The sequence below is a fragment of the Bufo gargarizans genome, chromosome 6 (assembly GCF_014858855.1).
Source record: "Bufo gargarizans isolate SCDJY-AF-19 chromosome 6, ASM1485885v1, whole genome shotgun sequence".
Lineage (NCBI taxonomy): Eukaryota > Metazoa > Chordata > Amphibia > Anura > Bufonidae > Bufo > Bufo gargarizans.
Window position 1 is genome coordinate 256482903 of NC_058085.1, and position 20674 is coordinate 256503576.

General features: G+C 42.1%; 1 protein-coding gene across 2 annotated transcripts in view; it reads left to right on the forward strand.

The window, feature by feature from the left end:
* Positions 1–772: 772 nt before the first annotated feature.
* EYA2 (EYA transcriptional coactivator and phosphatase 2) overlaps positions 773–20674 on the forward strand; it is a 118348-nt gene continuing 98446 nt past the window's right edge. The window contains exon 1 of one of the 2 annotated variants that reach the window (XM_044296880.1): positions 773–1131. The gene's annotated coding sequence lies outside the window, so the exon portion shown is untranslated. The remainder of the gene's footprint in view (positions 1132–20674) is intronic. The other variant, XM_044296885.1, reaches the window with a different exon arrangement.

A 20674-nucleotide genomic window follows, 5' to 3' on the forward strand; every position in this document is an offset into this window, starting at 1 on the left:
ACGGAAAAACAGAATGAAACCGGAAACACTACTGAAACAAAAACGGAAAAGCGGCCCGCAAAACACTGGAAAAAAAAAACTTGTTGTGTGAACGAGCCCTAAAAAAGTTTAACATCAGCTCCAGAGCCTTAGAGGGACGAGGAATCTGGTTGAGGTTTAACTTCCATATCTGATTTCACATCACTGCGTGTATACGGAGAAGCCACATACTGGATCTACCTACTACTGGAGGCTGAAGGAACATGCATCTTACACACTTGTATTTTTAGAGTATCATATGTTTACTCACTGAAGAAAACTGGGATTAAGTTCAACAAACGTACAAAGAGAGTCCTCAGTGTAACCCAAACTGTGACCCCATTTACTGACTGCGGTCACCCGCCCCCCCCATCCCATACAACGATGATTCATTCTTAACTTGTTCACTGCTGGTAAAAATTTACATGGACCTAAAAACTTGGAGCAATAACATAAAGGCGCCAGGGTGTAGCTTGTAAATTCCTAAAGCTTGGTGTTGTGGAGTTTTGCAGGCATTTTACGATGTCGCTTTCCATAGGAATTTCCAAGGATAACAGAATCCAGCGCAGTTGTGGCTAGGAAATGGTTAAACAAGGTCTGATAGGAAGGGACTTGCAGAGCTGGGATATGTGTGTTGATGTTCTGCCCCAGCATAGTGTCCTCCTGTCTTACAAAGGCTTTGGAGACCTGTGTGTTTGGGATTGAAGCCACCCACCCCTTCCTTGTGTCTCTCCCACACACCCTCCCCTCTCTCCTCACCGCCTGTCCACACTACTCCCCCTCCTGTAGATGTAGAGGGCAGTCACCAGCACAGCACCTGGACAGTAGGATCAGCCCCACAGATCACTTGTGTTTTCTATGTACAGCTGATGGTCTTCAAGAAACTTCACCACTGAGTGGAAGCCGCTCTGAGGAGCCAAGAACCCAGGGCTCCCTACTTCCCTGCTCACTTGAGTGCATTCAAGGAGTCTGCACCGTCTCAGCTTGAATCTTGAACCATTTACTTTCTCACTGACTTTACCTTCTTCTTTCTCATCCCACCACTGACTGCACAGCAAGCAAACACTACTAGTTTGGCTGGAGAAACCGAGGGTCCTCTTCTTCTGGACTGCGGTAAGCCCTGTGGTCTGTGCCACATCTACTCGTCACCATTCGCTCAGTGTATATAAAGTTTGGTTTGCCTATGTGATTTTATAATAGTATCCTGGGAAAGGTGAATTCATTTGTCAGTAAGTTGTGCAGATGGAGTTGTGATCAGTTATGTCATGAGCAGTATTTAGTAGAGTAGATTATAACCTTATATACAGGTGACCCTTCATCAGTCAGGCTTCCTACATTGTTATAGTCCTGTCAGAGGCTCATGTGGTTACACATCAATGTGCTCCAAAACATCAGCTTATTTTTGGTGGTGACTTGGACTCTTCTTGCAAGTTGGAATTCCCGGGTGGTCCCAGTGGAACCCACTCCCCAATAAAGCCACAAATTAACCTGGTGCCCACCTTATCCACTTGGGTAGACATCATGGTTATCATTACACATAAGAGAAATCCAATTGGAATTGTGACTATTCTTGAACTTTTACATCTACAGATCAGGAACAAAACCCAAGCTGATACCAGCTGCTTTACTATAACAAAGAAGTTTAATTGCAGCAAAAATCTCAATAAATAACAAGGGCAAAAAATATAACATTGCAGGACAGTCACACAATTAATAAATATATCTACGGAGATCACCTCCTCATAAAATAACCCAAAGCAGATATCTCTGGGCTAATTCACAGAGAGAGCACTAATCATTTCCATTAAAGGCCAATTAATCCTTACAATTCAATAATGGTTTACGCTCGTCAGGCTGCTCCGGGGAAAGCCGCCGGTTACATTTTAATCTTGAACAGAGCTTTTTAATCATTTTTAAGTTAAGTTTTAAGTCCATAAAGGCAATAAATGGGGAATGGGTTGCCAGCTGTTCACAAGGACTTTCCTCCAAGTGATTTACTGGTGTTCAATAGGCAACAGCAGAGCTGTACAGGAGGTTTTAAGTCGTCAGCGGAATCTTATAAGGAAGTTATTAGACTTTCACCTTCATAACTGCTTTATTTCATACTAAATCCATTCACTTTACAATATCCCCTCGCACTAAATTCAGCTGTTAAATCTCATTTACTGCAAGAAAAAGAAAATAAATTGTTTTCGGAGCTTGGAACTCAGTGTGTCATCAGACCGGTAAATGGAGCAAAGAATAATTTTATTGTACTTTTTAATTTACTGCTAAAAAAATATAATTTTTCTAAGAAAAAAAAAGTCAGGCGTCGTGATTTGGAAATGTTTTTAAATGTATTTATATAAACCTATTTGTGTGCGTTAATAATTCTTAATCTAAATTTCTACTATTCGCCAGTTACGTGTTCCTTAATTTTATTAAATGAGCATAGAAATTGTTTAGACTGAGAATTAATTTTGCAGTTATATATTGAAACCGATTCGCGTTTCCGGTGCCCCCATCACGAAAGAAGATAAAAAATAAATCAGCAAAAAGTGATAAGTTATAATGTTCCATTGCCCGTAAATTGTTCAATACCGCATTGATGAGAATATAGAAGTTTAGCAATGAGTTCAGCGTATTTTTGTGCCTTTTGTGTTTGATACGTTTCATATAATGCGCGTTACAGAGCTGTATGGCGGCTGATGCATGCTAATGAACTCATTCAGTATTATGCATAGTCCAATATATCCTAATTAATTTACACTAGAGGTTAGGAAGTCTAATCTAATGATGCTCTCATTAATCGTTCCAAAGATTTCTCAGATCTCAGGCGTAACATTTTTTTTTATTATAGTCGGAAGCAAAATAATAAATAAGAGATAATTCCATTTGAGGCTTTTGGTCTGATGACAATTTGATGGCTTTTTTTTTTTTCATTTGCCTCTTTTTTGACTTGTAATCAGTTTGCAGAGATGATTCTTCCTCCAGGGAATGTTTTTTATTACACAAAGTAAAAAGTGTTCACCTTGTTTATATGGCGGCTCTTGGCGCAGGTAATGAGCGGTGATGAGAAGGAGAAACACTTGTGCTATGATAATATTGAGCTGCTGGATGCGGCTAGAATGACTTCTTTGTTAGAAGAGGAAAACGCTGGATTTAGTAAAACAAACGCCTCGATGGCTGAACCAACGCAGAAGCGTCCTGTGGATTTAGCAAATAGTGCGCTGTTGACAGAAAGGAATCCTTATCACAAACACTTTTGTCCCCGGGTTTATTCACTGGAACTGGAGGCTGCTAGCAAGCGACCTGCAGTAGTGGAGAAATCTGCCGGAACAATGCCTCGTCTTCTTTATTTAGAGATGGTAACTCCTCTAATAGCATTTAAACAACACTCCATATTAATCAGGGGAAATGTGACAAATAAGCGCGGTGACAGTGTCCTGCCCCAAAGGTGGTGACAATAAAACAAAAAAAGAAAACTCTACTGGTTTGGAACAGACTGTGGAGGACACTGAGGGTTGTTGTATTTTGACTCCTTTGGATTACAGTATATACATTTGTCCTAAAGAAATAATGAAAATAAAAATTTCCAATTTACTAAAATTGAGATATCAAAAAGCATTCTATAAAAGTTCAAATAGAAATTTTCCAATTTGCTAAAATTCAGTTACCAAAAGTGTTCTATAAGTGTCCTGAAAATGAAAATTGATAGGACCCGCTGCCAGATGATCAAACAGGGTCATAGAAAAATGTGAACAACTGTGAAAATCAACAGGAAGAAAACCAAAAGTGAAAACTTACAGTGAGTTTGGTCTTTGCTTTTCTCTGCTCAGTCCCTTGTATTTTCATAAGTGACGTGGAAGCAGAAAATAGGCTTTAATGGTGTAAGATATTTTTTAAATTCATAACGCAAGATCTTTTTTTTTGTGATGTCACTAAAAAGAATATTGGTTTTGGAAAATGTTATTTCAGTATTCCTCCCTCCTTCCTGGAAGTGTCCTGTAATTGTGGTGCGTCCTGTGTCGCTTTTCCAGGAGGGAGGTGAAGGTGGCATTAACTCCACCAGTGTAATTAATTAGGAATTTTGAGAAGATCTAGGGGATTTAACCTCCAAGATGCCATGTTTTTCTTGTTTAGGGGATTGTTTGCTGAGATTTTTTTTTAGCTTGCAGCTACATAACGTTCTAGTCAAAGCATTTAATTGTTTGTGCACTAACAACGCCTTGGAGAGATGTAGGCTGCAGTGCAGACACTGGAAACATATAACTATCCAAGATTCCAGCATTTACCCAAAGGCATCCTCGAAGATTGCACCTTGCTATTATTTTTTCTTATTAACATAGTTGAGCTGATAATGCAGCAAATTCTGTTTTTTTTTCCGTTTTTGCTGTGTTATCAATGGAAAATAGTATTATAAAACAATCAATCGTTGCCTTGTTTCAAAGCCAGGTTTAATGTTAATCGGCACCAAATTCCCCATCTGCAGCAATGTGACCATTCATTCATGCGTCAACGGTTGAACTGATTGGTGGTTGTGCGGTGAGGGAGTTTTTTTGTGTGTCTTTGCCAGCCTGCACCCACTCGGTATCATTTAGCAAAGACCGACATTTTACACTGGTGTTTGCCCTGTGCTGCCGGAGGATGCGCCTAGTTTATGAGGAGGTGTGGCCTTGTCTTAAATTAGGCGCATACTCCGGCAGTCCATGCGCCTAGTTTGAAATCTACTCCAGTTCCTGGAAACAGGCGTAAATGTTAGTGAATTTGCCGGGGCTGATGGTCCGGCCCCCGCTACTACTCAGTGGTGAGGATGGCGTAAAAACGCCAGAGCGACAAAATAGTGTTTTAAAAGTCATAAAACGGGATCTTGCAACTTTATTTTTATTCCAAAAACTGGCAAAGAAAATGACCCTCACTGTGTTTACTATAGCCACGAAGCTGTATTTGCACTTATGTACTCTGGTAAATGCACTATTAGTTAACCAACTTCTTAGAGTCCAGGTTCCCATGAAGACACATAACATAGTGTTCTGGGTAAAAATGGCTGATTGACATCTCTGCTTATTTTGCTGCAATTCTTGAATTTCATGTATAAGGCTGCTGAGCACCAGTCATCTCTGCTGTCGCTGGTCTCAAGATTTGCTGATGAGAGGGCTAGTGGGGGTCTGGTCCTAAGGCCCCCTTCATGTAAAATGGCGTACAGAATGGGATAATGCAACAAAAGCCAGTGAGCGTGTGCTCTGCTCATAATATTGTATAATTCCCCATGTTCACCAATACAAAAAATATTGTCCCAATAAACTCCCAGCCGAGACACGGAGGTTGGAGACAGTTCTGTACAGTAAAAGTTTATATCAATCTATAAATAATGTTTTTTTTATCTAGAAACCTCATATTTTGCGGTGCCGGAGTCGTGTACCAGATCCCTAAATTCTATTATTTTTACAATGATCCTTCCCACTAATTCAACCCCTGAAGCTGCCAAACATCGGCTCAATGTCGTCTCCTCCAGAGGAACATATAAAAGGAGCCGGGACATTTCAGTAAAATGTGTATCCTAATAAACCTATATTATCTTGGCCAGAAAAATCCATAGCTTGGATGTTTATTGCAGCCACAAAGACTGTGAGTTTCCCTCTCACGGGCAGAACGTTGTGAGCTGTAGATGATATTCCTGTCATTATCCTGGGCAGGGAGGCTGCTCCTCTGGGATAAATTCACATGAAGGTGCATGCTTAGCCATTAGATTGCCCTCACTACTTCTTGGGGACTCAAGGTGGCCATAGACATGACATAGTGTCCAGAGCTCTAACTAAAATAGTAACATACACCAAAGAGATCAACTGTATCTGAGGATAAGATAGGGTTATTAAAAAAATAAAGGTAACACACAACCAAATTTTTACAAAATGCCTAAAAACACAACAGATTTCCTTATAAACCCAATGTGCAAGCTACTTTAGTAGACCGGACAGGTTTGCAGCTGCCAGGTATCTTTTGGCTTGATTATCTCCAGGAAAAAGGATAGGATCGAACAGGAAAGATTCAACCTGCTTGGCCTATGTCTACCCCTAAGTAGACATCAGGGGAGACTCTAGGGAAGCCACCATAGACTTTAGATTGTCATCAGATCCCATTGAAATCTGTGCTATCTGCTGACTAACTGTCTGATGGATGACTCTGTACTGAAGGGATTTTTACTGAGGCAGAATCGCCAATAAAAAATATCGGATTGGATAGAATCTCATCACAAAAATAATAGTCGTTGCAAGGGCCTGACGAGACCTTCAGCTTTCCACAGTCCATAACCATGCATTGTTCTAAGATATGTGTGACTGATATCGTCTATGGGTCTAAATCCTCCAAGATTTGTCACCTCAAGTAGTGATACGGGAGTGAAGAGGGTTTATAGTACCTACGTTTAGAGTCGCTTTAATGGCTGTTTACTTTGCACTTAGTTTATCGTGATTTATTTTTATTTTTTTTGCTTTTGAGTGTCTTAAGGTTTATAAATGCAGAATAAAATGGGTAATTGGAGCAGTTCATCATAATTGTAATTAATCCCCTTGTATCCATCTGTCAGATTGTTCTTAAGGAGATGGAGAAGTCCTGGACTTCATTAGAGCGAGGCCATTTACTGCAATAATCCCACCTGCTGTTTATATAACATGCAGTGAGGAGTTTATACAGTGTTCATTCTCTCATCATGTGAAGTGTTTTTTCGCTGTTAGAACAGCTGGCCGACACATTTCTCTCCGGCGTGACATTTGTTTGTGGGGTTTATTGGGTTAACAGAGCAACACTGCGGCGAGTAATGTGCGTTTCTTACATAGCTGCCTGGAGCTGCGAGCTCTCAGTCCTGCGCGGACATGTAGTCGTGTTGTAACATTAGCTTCTTAATGGACCGCTGTATAGTTTATATTCATTTGGGTTCTTTCCAGCAGAGATTTTATCTCCCTTCTACATATAAGACATTTTCGTGCTGTAGATTAGTGCTCGTTGCCCACCGCACCCAGGACCAGTGTCAGCTTCCAGTGACCTTCAGCAAGGTTATGTGTTCTGCACAAGCGCCTCGCATGGGCTGACTCTAAGGCTTCATGCACACAGTCCTGTACGTATTTCGTTATGCAAACAACGGATCCACAAAATACAGATACCTTCCATGTGCATTCCGCTTTATTCCTCACTCCTATCAGTAGGAATGACGACCATAGAAATGGCACTATAAAATTGAATTGGTCAGTGTGCCAGCCACAAACCTTCAGATAGCACACAGATGAAAAAGACGGTCGTGTGTGACGTCTCAGCCCCAATCTACTTAAAACTGCATTAGGCACTAGGCAAGGTCCAACAAACTGCAAAAAAAAATATGGAAAATTACGTTTTTAAATAGAGGTAATTAGATTCTGTATATCTACATGAAAGTCCATGAAAACAGATTACATTTTATTTTTTAATACATACAGTAAATAAGTAAAAAATATTTTTAGGCTTTTATTTAAAAAAATAAGAAAATTAATAATCCTGAAAGCAAAAAGTTGAAATTGAAATAGATTGGATCAAAAATGTGTTAAAAAAAAGTGGGGAAAAAAGTAATTTTAATATCTGTTGGTTTATTCATTACTAGTGAAAGTTGTATATTAGATAATGGAGAGCTCTTCTGTATTCCATTACATTGCCGATCAGTTCCATGGATGGATGAGGTTCACAATCAAATCTATATAATCTATAATTACCTAGGAGGTATGACGCAGAAACAATGCTGCTGTTCTCCATTTGTGTATCTCCTGTGATATGTGTAGGAGGCTCACATCTTATGGTTTTCCTGGCGTACATTGGGAAAGTATTCCAGACATATCCGCTGAATGTACGGTACTTAATGGCATATTGTATGTCTCCCATTGACTTCCATAAATTTTTTATGGGCTTGCCTTGGAACATGTAGTCCACTGCACTTTTTAATATAGGTAAGTAAAACTTATACTGAGTTATACCGCCCGAACATATGGCAAAGGTACACGGTATGTTTGTGGTATAGATTGAGAGCATTGCCATGTACACCAGACCTAGGAAAAAACTAGATGTGAACCTAATATTTGTATCTTCTCTGGGTCTGGTCTTTTCTGTTTTATGTCGATTTTGGATTCTGACTCTTTACATTATTCAGATGACATTTTGCAAAAACTTCTCACAAGCTGTGTAGTCCCCAATACTTGAGACTGGTACCCCATCTTTAGATTTATATGTATCACGCAATGTAATATAATAAGGCTCATAGGCAGATGCCTAGAGTGACACAGAATATGCAGAGCGTTAATATTTTTATTATATATATCACACATACAGTATCCAGCTCCTTGTAGACAAATGTGTTTGGAAAGAATGGGAAGGGCACTAACCCCCCGATTATTAGCTGCGTTGGTCGCCTTCGCTATATTTTACTGTTCTCGCATGTCATTGGTTACCTCATTGTGATACGATTACAATTAAGTTGTGATCACTTTGGTTTGGACGTGTTACTACGTGACATGAAGTGGAACTGGACACGATCACTGATTGACCACAGTTAGCTGAGAGAAGGTTTTGCATTGTTGTTACCGTGCCGAGATCTGGAAGAGCGTGATGTCATCTGTTCAGTGGGGTCATGTATCACCAGGTCATGGAGTACAGAATATAGCTAACGCGTCTGTCAAAATGGTGGTGGAATTATATTCTATATATTTAAAAGCTGGACACCACTATGCAACTATGGCAGTATATATTTCTAAATCGATATAGAGGTGCAGGTATGGGCACCCAACATTTACCGTATCTTCATGTGTCCCACAAGATGAGTCGTAGATGAGCTTTAATTACCCGACCTCCAGTATGTCCTGCGTGAGACCCATAGAAGCTGCCATTATATACGGTATGTCCCCTGAGCTGACCACGGTTATTGGTGTAAAATCCTGTAATGACCATGTCTTCAAGAAAAGCTACAGACACAATGTCTCATGCAGCTTTTTGTGTTCTGCAAAATGTTTTTTTTTTTTTCATGAGATTAACCCCAAGAACCTCCAGTTTGGGGACTACCCTTTAATGTGGGAGTGTGCACATATATCTGTACTATGAGTGCCTGGAGCAGCAGCCATGTCAGTGATAGGCAGTTTTTTATTAGCTGGAAAATTTGTGCACTATGATATTGCAAGATTTTTTTTTCTACATTTTTATGTGACTTTCTAGCATGTTTTGTAGTGGGAAAAAAAAATCGGTAGAATGAATAATGCTTACATATTATAAAGTGTGTGCATTTGCTAATGAGGTCTAATAGTTACAGTTTAAGAGCTCATGCACACGACAAATTGTGGATGTGCAAAACACGGAACTTCCGACCCATAATAGAACTGTCCTTTCCTTGTCCGTAATAAGGACATGTTCTATTTTTACATGGCGTAAATTCCGTTTTTTATGCAAACCCATTGAAGTGAATGGATCTGTATACAGGCCTAAAAAAAAAACAGCACCGGCGCTGCTTCTTTTTTTCAATAAAAAAAAAAAAAAAGTGCTGCTTACCATTGATAGAAATAGGAGGCTGTTTTCATGCGTTTTTTGGAGCTAATTTTGAGGCAAAAACTCTCCCAAATCAGTGCCAAAAAACTCAGTGTGAACTGGCCCCCTAGACTGGTATTTTGTGCCAGAGGACTGGTGCACGAGCATCATTAATAAATCGTGAACTGTGAACTTTTTTCTAGACACTTCTGCTCCTTTTGGCACAAATCAATTAAAAACATTTCTCTAAGGGCTCGTTCACACAAACGTTTTTTGCATTCCGAATACGGGCCTTTTTTTTGTGTTCCGTATACGGTCTGGTGGAATGTACTCAGTATGCATTCCGTTTCCGTTTTTCTGTTCCGCTGAAAGATAGAACATGTCCAATGATTGCCCGCAAATCACGTTCCGTGGCTCTATTCAAATCAATGGGTCTGCAAAAAAAAACGGAACACATACGGAATGTACTCTGTATGTCTTCCGTATCAGTTCCGTTTTTGTGGAGCCATCTATTGAAAATGTTATGCCCAGCCCAATTTTTTCTATGTAATTACTGTATATGGAAAAACTGAACAGAATCAGAAACACTACTGAAAATCCAGGAAAAACGGATCCAGGAAAAATGGCCAGCAAAACACTGAAAAAGGCATACGGTCATGTGAACGAGCCCTAAATTGAATTACACCCTTAGTAAATGTAGTCCAGTTTTTATCACTTTTGCGCAGAGGGCTGCCTACCATGACGACACAACGCACAGCAACCAGATACTTTATTAATGTGGTGCTTATTCTTTTTACTATATGTGCTGTAAATGCACCATGTTTGTGAATGAGTCCCCATTGCTGTTATATTTCGTTTTGCCGTCTATTTCTGGAACAGCTGAATTTCCAGCAGCGACCCAGGCCGTTCCTCCGCAGCCCCTTCTAATGGCAGAAATACAGCTGCTTATGGCGCCATCCTTGCAGGAGCCCACACTTTTCTGTTGTCCCGGTCACACCTGTCATTGCTGAGAGGGGATTATAATCACATAACAACAATATCTCCTGACCATCCGTGTCTCCTTTAATAACCATAACACCAAAAATTTGTAGCCTCACAAACACCCTAATCCTCTGTGGTATGTTAGACGGTTGTGCTGTGTGTTTCATGTTCCGGAGAACACATGACCTGATATCTCGTTTCACCATGTTCCGATAGCAAAATCAGGAATGAGGAAGAATGCGGCGGTATTGTCTGTATAGAAATGTGCGCAGCCTTCACGTACACTGCACTTTCTTCATGTACAGGTGCACATAGGAAATGGCTGCTTCTTCTCTGGGTCCAACCTGCAATAAGGCTCCATGTCCGTAGTGCGGTCCACAAACCACGGATCTGCAAAACACAGATTTCTTCCACATTTCCCCACTCCTATCAATAGAAATGACTATTTTTATGTGCAATATGGACCAGAATAGGACATGTCCTATAATTTGCGGATGAGCTACATGGATTGGCAAAAATATGGATGTACTATGGCATACAGATGTCATACGTTTTTTTTGTTTGCGGATCCGCAATTTGCTGACCACAAAACACATTCGGTCGTGTGCATGTAGCCTTACATCTACTTTTTGTTCTGGTCTTTTTTTTATTATTATTCATTTATTCTTTATTTTTTTATATATTGACTTTATTTGCTCAGTTCACACAAATCTGTCCTGGAGTCGATTTATATCCTAAATCAGTGGGACCCAGTAAATAGTTAATGAGTAGGAACCAGCAACAGCCGTCCAGTCCCCAGTGGGTTTCACATCATTTGCTAGAAAATGAAATGCGATATCGGAGACAGACTCCCCCGATTGTTCCTGTGTGTGGAAGTTTAACTGCATTCTCGGCACTGGAGCTTTGTGTGACCTTGCACGGGGCTGTGTTGCGTTACATTTGCAGCAGCCAACGAGTTAAAACTCATTAAGTCTTTCTTCAGTAGCAGCTGAAAAATTCTGTGATGGGGATTTATCAGAGACATCTATCACGGCGGCCCAAGCGCTACTGGCGCCGAAACGTGAAATCAACAAATTTGCTAAAATGAACGTTTTTTTAGCTATAGACCTGTAAAATCAAATCTGAAGCCTCCATGTAATGACAGATGTGGCCCTGACACTGCATGTGAAAGTATGTATGAGACCCGTGGAAGGGACGCTCTGCGTCGTATTGTAATAATAAGAATAACCGGTAATCTGCTCTTCTGGGGACATGGCAGCTGCTTGCTGCAGGGAATTAGCATTGAAGGGTAGATAAGCAGCAGGATCATTCTGAAGTAGTACTCGCCCCCCTCTCAGAGATCTGGTATCGATGATGGTTGAGATTTTCTTCTGTTATAAAACTCGTTTCTGTTGAGCGCCATATTTCATTTCTATGGATGCAGCCTGTAGTGTAAAGAATGGAGATTTTCCTGTCTACAGGTATGTATCCTATAGCTCTCCGATATGCACATGCCTCATTACACGTGGCTGGTTTAATAAGCAACCAATGGTTCTTACAAGAATATAAAAAGTAAGAAACAGAAATACAATAGAGATCTGTACAAAGCCTGGGGCAACCAGAATAAAAAAACCTCCATTCTTTACACTGCCTTCAGAGATTTGGAAAATGGAAATATTGTTTATTTGACAAAGTTACTTCTCTTGTTTTAGGATGCATCGGCTTTGTGTATAGAAACGGCTGAACCTTGTGAAATCTTTTCTGCAATGAAGGTCTTTACATGACATATCACAATGCTTTTCCATACAACAGATACAAAAACATTTTTAGGTCTGTTTTTTTAAGCACTTCTAAGTGCTCCTCATTGTATTTCATCTTCAGTGCACCCGTCTTCCAGCTTCCATCCATGTAGGGCTGTGCGCAGCTCCTATTTAGGGAAGGAAGATGCCCTTTAAATCTGCCGCTTGTGGTTCTTATTACTTTCTTGGGGTTTCTTCCCTTTTACACCAGGAGGAATGTGACCCCCCTCGGTTCCTGCTCATCAGGGCAGCATCTATCTGGGTAAAAGCTATATAATTATTACAAATTAGTGGTAAATCCACCTTACCGATCCCACTCCCTCTCTGCTGCCAGTTATAACCAGATGCGCAGAAATCCGATGATCTCAAAATCATCCGTCCTAATCCCAGGATATTCAGTATAAGGCCTCATGCACACAGCCGTTGTGCGGCCCTTCCGTGCATTGGGGACCGCTTGAATGGGTCCCTGATCCGTCCGCACATGTTCTATTTTTTTTGCGGTGCGGAGGCAAAGACAGAAACACCATGGAAGCACTCTGTAGTACATCTGTTGTCTTCCGATCCGTGCTTCCATTCCGCACCGCATCTCCCAGATTGCGGACCCATTCAAGACAATGGGTCCGACACGGCCGGTCCAGTGTATTGGGGACCTGCCGTAAACGGGCCGCAATACGGCCATGGCCGGGCAACGGTCGCGTGCATGAGCCCTAAGGTTCTCCGGCAAGAATCTGTACACACCATCTTTGCTAGATAAGATTCCTGTCGGTAAATGATCCAGTTCTATATAAGGAAATTGCCATCTTATTATGTATATTTTTATTTGCTGCTGCAAACTATATTGTGGTTCCCTGCCTGGCAGTACTTCCCTATGTGAACGGAATACCAGATTGACACATAGAGGGGGATTTACTAATCAAAATGCACATAAGCGTTGCGGGAAAATGTGCGGATGCGTTGCGGGAACACGCGCGATTGAAATGCACCAGATGAATCTATATACGCACTTTGCACCACATTTAGTTAAGTGCTTTAGACATTTTTTTTGCCTTGTCCAACAAGCAGTAAAGAGGCTTAGTTGCTTCGTATCATCATATTAGATGATTAAAAAGTCATACATACCCCAAAATGGTATCAATAAAAAAAATACAAAAAAGGCTAGCCATGCAAAAAATTATCCCTTAAATATAAAAAGTTATGGGTGTCAGAATATGATTTGAAAGTTTTTTTTCCTTAAGTATTAAAACATAAGAAAATCTATATAAATGTTTATCGCAGTAATTATACCGACCCGAATAAAGTTGACATGTTAACCCTGCTGTATAGCGAATGCTGTAAAAATACACAGGCTGAACGGCATTTTTTCCAAGTCCACCTCGTTTAGATTTATCTTTTTTTCAGCTTTTCACTACATGTTATGGAATATTAAATGGAGCCATTAGAAAGTGCAAAGTAGAAATAGTCCCAGCCATAATGTATGTCACATTATGACTAAGGCCCCCTGCACACGAACGTGTGCTGGCCGTGCCCGTGCATGGGCACCTACCGTGGGGATTACGCATGCGGATTGCGATCCCATTCACTTGAATGGGGTCCGCGATCCGTCCGTCGCGCAAAAAGATAGGACAAGTTCTATGTTTTTTTCCGAACACTCCGTAGTGCTTCTGTAGGGTTCCGTTCCTTCCGTTCCGCATCTCCGGATTTGCGGACCCATTTAAGTGATCGGGTCCGCATCCGTGATGCGGAATGCACCCGGATGGTGCCCCGTGTATTGCGGCCACTGGGGGCACACGGTCATGTGCAAGAGGCCTAAGGGTGCCATGCACACCTTAAACGGGTCATTTAAGAATATTGAATAAAGCCTTGATACTTTTATCCTGCACCTGGGACTATTTCTTCTTTTCTGTTCCCCGGTTCCAAGCCTTCCCGTGCCGGGGTCCACCTAGAAGCTGCAACTCGTCCCACAAACAACAAGCCCTCAGAAGTAGTTATGGCTCTAGGAAAGCAGGGAGTAAAAAACACTGATTATTACGGTTTCTTCATTTTCTACTTTACCAGGAGACCGGAGTGGACTTTTGTGCAACATTTTAAAAAGACGCAAGTGATAAATTTGGCTAAAAATCTGACTCTGCCCACAAAGTATCTGCCCCGAACTACAAAATGCTGGCCATGGAGCAAACCACATAAAAAATGCTGCAGAGACTTTATACATTTGTCGCATGTCCAATTTCACCGACAAAATAGCTACAAACTCTCCCCTTTTCTGGTGCAAATGCTTTCACCCGTTACTCTACGTTTTCATACATTTACTCTAAATCTTAGGATTAGCATATCTGTCACATAGGCCTCTTGCACACGGCCGTTGTGGGTCCGTTCTGTGCATTTGGGACCGCAATTTGCGTTTCCCAATGCACGGGCAACGTTCGTGCGGCGGCTGGGACGGATCGAGACCATTCATCTAGAATGGGTCCGTGATCCGTCCGCATCGCAAAAAAATAGAACAAGTTCTATTTTTTTCCAGTGCAGAGGCACGGACAGAAACGCCACTTTCTGTCCGTAGTGCTTCCGATCCGCATCTCCATGATTGCGGACCCGCATACAGCCACGGGCACACAACGCCGTGTGCAAGAGGCCATAGGCAGAGCAGTAGGAGGATCTTCGGAGTGCTGTAATGGTGGACGAGGCGTCTAGTATCTGTATAAGAGACCAAGCGACCTCAGAAATGGCTGGATAGTGCACGTGGAGCAGGTATCGGCTCCCCACCACGGTTGGCCCATTCTCAGTAGATTTCTGACACATGGAGCCTATTATCCCTGCTGGCTGCATACAGTACACATGTTGTATGTAGCAATAGCTACAATGATTTCTCCTCTTACTGGAAAACATGTTGACATGTTTTTTCGATAATCAAGTCTTACAGCGGCTGGCTCCTATGATCATTTCATTGTCAAACAAATATCAGTCGCGGTGTTTTTTAGTTTTTTTATGTATACGTTTTTTTGCTTCCTATCCCACCACAAACAGCTGAGCATGTTTGCATGCTGGGGGTTGTAGTTTCACAGCAGCTGGAGTGCCGAAGGTTGCTGATCCATGTTCTTAACCCTTTAATCAAGAAGGAGATGGAGGCGCAGGCAGAGGAAGCAAGGGGAGTAAGGGTGCACAGAGTGGCTTGGCTCTGCCCTGGTCCCATGTTCATATGTGCCCACATTGCTGAGAAAAATGATGGTTTAGGAGCAATGGGGGCGTTGCTGTTACACCTAAAGGCTCTGCTGTCTCTGAAACTCCACTTTGATTGACAGAACCAGACAGTGAAAACATCATGCTTGGCCCTGTCAGTCAAAGTGGAGAGGGAGCAAAAGTTGCAGAGAAAGCCTCTAGGTGAAATGGCAACGCCCCCATTGCTCCTAGAGGCTCATTTGCATATATTAAAACGTAATATTTCTCAGCAATACGGGCACATGTGAACATGGGACCAACACAGGTGCCTTCAGCTGCCAAGCCCAAATGTAACAGGTCAGCCAGTGTCATAGGTACAAGTCTGCTAAAGGATGTCCTCTGCACATTTGGAATTGAGCGACAAACATTCATATTTTTTTCATTTTTTTTTTTCGATTTAGAAAATTCGAATATCCTCCACATATTTCTGAACCTGTGACTCAATGTAGACTGTACCGCAGCCTGTGTGATCGGTACCGTCACTTGATGATGCTGTTGACGCTCTAGATTTTCCGTCATCTTTCCTTTGTAGGCACAATCTCCATCAAGGGCAATGAGAAGGGACATCCAGGAGCTGCCGTTAGCTGGTAGTGATCCGCTGCTGTGGGTTCTGATGGAAATTGACCCTGTAATTACCACAGCACTTTGATGTGTGCTTGTTGTGTTAACCATTTTCTCCCGGTGTGGCCTGAATGCTCCAGTACAATTTTAAGAGGTCATGTCAACAGCAATGCCCCCTTTAAAGTTCCTTGATTGCTGGAAGATGAAAGAATGAGGACCACATAGAGAAAACATGAACTTTCCTCAGCTTTTTTGGGGCAGAAAACAAAATGGTTTAACCCATGTGTGGCTGAGTGTCTGTCTGGCGCCTGACGGCGGAGGCTATTGTAGCGCAGTGATTAATCACCCTTAACCCTTCCATGACTAGTTTGGAGGCTGCAGAAGCCTCTGTATATACTGTATGTAATCACCTTGTGCTGCTTCTCTGTATGCATTCTATAGCAGCAGAAAACTGACCCAATTGTCGGCGATGAGCATTGGTAGAAACGATCATTCCGGATTATTGGCCCGTATAAAGGTGCCAGCACCCGATAAATGTGTGACCGTGTCTTACAGGCGGCACCAAAAATAATAGTGTAAACAAGGATCTGCCACCCAGAAATGAAGATGTATGTACTAGTGATTGCTAGTCCCCATACAGAGGAAATAATTGCTGCAAGTAAATGCAACTTTCATCTCCCTGACAATCAGGCAATTATTGGGAACCAACATTTTGTTCCTGATAATTGCTTAGTCGTGTAAAGGGACATTTGGATAGTCTTAGGGTATATGCAAACGGTGTGTTTTACGTGCAAATTTTCTGTGTGGATTTCCGTGTGGAAACTTAGCGTACCAGCTAAGTATTTGAGATTTTCAAAATCTCACGTACACGTGGCAGAAATTTTGCACGTAAAAATTGACCAGCAGTGCAGATTTTGAATTCCGCAGCATGTCAATTATTTGGATTTTTATTGCAGACTTTACCCTTTGTAATGTAAAGGGTGATCTGGGAAAAATCTGCATCTAGAGCTCGTGCATACGACTGTATGTATTTTGCGGGCCGCAAAAATTACTGATGACGTCCGTGTGCATTCCGTATTTTGCGGAACGGAACAGCTGGCCCCTAATGGAATAGTACTATCCTTGTCTGTAATGCGGACAATAGTAGGACATATTCTATTTTTTTGCAGAACGGAAACACAGACAGGCGGATACGGAATGCACACAGAGTAACTTCTGGGTTTTTTTTTTCAGACCTATTGAAATGAATGGTTCCGCATACGTTCCGCAAAAAAACGGAACAGACAAGGAAAATACGTTGGTGTGCATGAGCCCTAACTCTATGACAAAATCCACACGTAAAGCCTCATTCACACATCCGTGTCCGTGCTCAAATCCATGAGCAGGTGGTCAGTTCTGCATCCGTGAAGATGTCCGTAAAGGATCTGTGTGTCCGTTTTTTGCTGTCCGTGTTGCATCCGTGTTTCACTGACTCTGAACAGCTGAAAAATTCATTTCAAAGCATCTCTTTCTAATGATCCGTGAAACACGGATGCAAGACTGATGGCATCCGTGGTTTTCACGGACCCATAGACTATAATGGACGTGACGGACAAAGAAGAGCATGCATCCATGCTAAAAACACTGACCCACGGACAGCGCTAAAACACTGACGTCTGAATACACACATTAAAATGAATGGGGACGTGTGCTGTCTGTGGAGAACATGTACAGCACACATCCGTGAAACACTGACAAGTGAATGAGGCTTAGGCTACATGCACACGACCGTTGTGTGTTTTGTGGTCCACAAATTACGGATCCGCAAAACATGGATGGCGTCTGTGTGCGTTCCGCAATTTGCGGTGACAGTACCCCCCCCCCCCCCCCCTTTTACACGACAGCTTCTCAGGATGTTCCATATGAAATTTTTTGACAAGCCTAGTGGCGTGAACATCCTTAGCTGGTACCTAGGACCTTTCCTCCGGTCCATAGCCTTTCCAGTGTACCAGATACTGTAAGGAGTTGCGGACTCTCCTAACATCCAAATTTTTTAAACCACAAATTTGTCAGAATTATTAACCAGCACTGGTGGCGGAGCAGGCTGTGAAGAAACAACAGGAGTAGCATGTCTTTTCAGCAGAGATTTATGGAAGACATCATGGATGTACAACAAATCAGGTAACCTTAATCTAAACAACACTGGATTGATTACCTCCGTAATCTCGTATGGACCTATAAAACGAGGTGCAAACTTTTTGGAGGCCCATTCTTAGAGGACAACCACACCTGATCCCCAACCTGAAAATCCATCCCTCTAGAACGTCTCTTATTAGCTTTAATTTTTTGATTATTTTGAGCCTTCTCTAGGTTCGACTGAACCCAAGCCCAAACTGTGCACAGCTCAGATGAGACCTTATCCACCTCAGGGTTAGACGAGGAGACAGATGACATACTTACATGCTCCCCACTGCATGGTCCAGGTTCCTTCACTCTATGGCCTTGACTGCCTCGCTCAGGGTCAACATCTGCTTTGACTCCGCTGCAGCCCATCTCTGGCCACAGCAGTGATCTGCTCCTCTTGGGTCATGTCAATCATCTTGTGATGCAAGGAGAGCAGGACACCTCTGTGGCCAGCGATTGGCTACACCGGTGTCAAACGGAATGTTGACAGCGGGGAGCGGGGCAGCCGAGGCCGGGGAGCAAAGGTGTAAGGACCCAGTGGCATAGAACAGGTAAGTAAGCTTATCTTTAACTGAATGTGACTGCAAGCTGACACACGGCCAGCTGAGATTTAGATCCCTCAGCAACTAATCGTAAGTTAGTAGGTATATATCCATGTGCATGAAAAGGGGCAAACTGCCGTTATATGTACATAAATATATTTTTTATAGCCTACAATATATACCCATCTCATTTTACTACAAAAAGGTCACAAGAACGGACATCGTTACATCAATAGTGTTGATTGTTATTAAGGGACCAATTGAAGAATATACTGTATATTTTAACATTTTATTTATTATATTTAAGTCTCTATTTTCAATTTAATACATTTTAGTGTGTTTTTATTATAATGGATTTAGCGGTTCCTTGGGCGGACATTATAAAATAAAGTCTACATTTTTACCTATATGTCCCAGCGTGATTCTGGAGAGAGTGCCAATCATGTATTTATATTACAGTTCCTACCATTGTCTGCTTGAGGTCAGTGTGTGTTTTAGCCGCGGTTTTACCAGACAATAATTACTTATGTTTTTGAAGGCGAAATACATTTATTTAACACTTGTAAAAACAGCATCACAATTTTTTTTTTTGCAATCGCATTCAGTTTTTACCATTCGACTTTTGTTGCAGTTTTTAGCCACATCTCATCTGCAACCTGTAAACCTAGTCTCAATACAGAGCTACAGATCGGCTTTGGCCTGCTGGATTTTTAGTGATTTTGGGGTTGCAGTCACATTCAGTTAAAGATAAGCTTACTTACCTGTTCTATGCCACTGGGTCCTTACACCTTTGCTCCCCGGCCTCGGCTGCCCCGCTCCCCCGCTGTCAACATTCCGTTTGACACCGGTGTAGCCAATCGCTGGCCACAGAGGTGTCCTGCTCTCCTTGCATCACAAGATGATTGACATGACCCAAGAGGAGCAGATCACTGCTGTGGCCAGAGATGGGCTGCAGCGGAGTCAAAGCAGATGTTGACCCTGAGCGAGGCAGTCAAGGCCATAGAGTGAAGGAACCTGGACCATGCAGTGGGGAGCATGTAAGTATGTTTCCCTTTGCAGGTCTGCCCAGGAGAGGGGGTGTTGACAAAAAATAAATAAAAAAATAAATAAAAAGGTGACCAACCCATTTAAAGATGCATTGCCATACAGCAAACTTTGGTTGCATGTCGTTTGCTGTGGGAAACCAAGACAGTCAAGGGTATTGTCTGTGATGCTTGAGAGCCCTACCACTTACCTACCCAGGCCACTGATGCCCGCTAGGGGGAGCACATTGCTGGACAAGGATTATACATTCCTCATCAGTGTATGATCGTCTTACTGGCTGGAAGTTATTGGTTCAGACCTAATCTATTCAGCAATATATTTCAGGCTTAACACTTTCCAGTCATAATTTTTTTTTTTTCTTGTTGTTGTAAGGACCAGGCCTGACCTTCTGCATCATGGTGGGATGATTATGTCATCATCACAATATATAAAAAGTATTTTCTACTCATCAAGTGCCAGCTCCTACCCAGGAAACGATAATGGGTGACTGGAGGTGAAGAGGTCACCCAAGATCAAAGTCCCCTCCAGTTCTAAGTGTTTTGTCTCACAGCTCAGAGCTAATGGAGAAAACAGCTCCTCTATACACTAAGTATTGCAGAATGAAATCTGGCTAGGTGATTGATGTTCACTCCTTCTTCTCTGTCAGGAGACACAAGCGAACAATGTCAGTGAACATAAATTACACTCAGAAGACCCTTCAGCATCCCTAATGGGACAATATACATAGCGGAGAGCTGGGGCTACACTCATTGAAGCTCCCGAAACCTTGCTGCCTCCCCACATTCCCAGATACACATTGCACACATTTCTAATAAGTCAGAATCCACGTGTTGTGTACGGACAAGTCTATGACTGCTGTCAGGG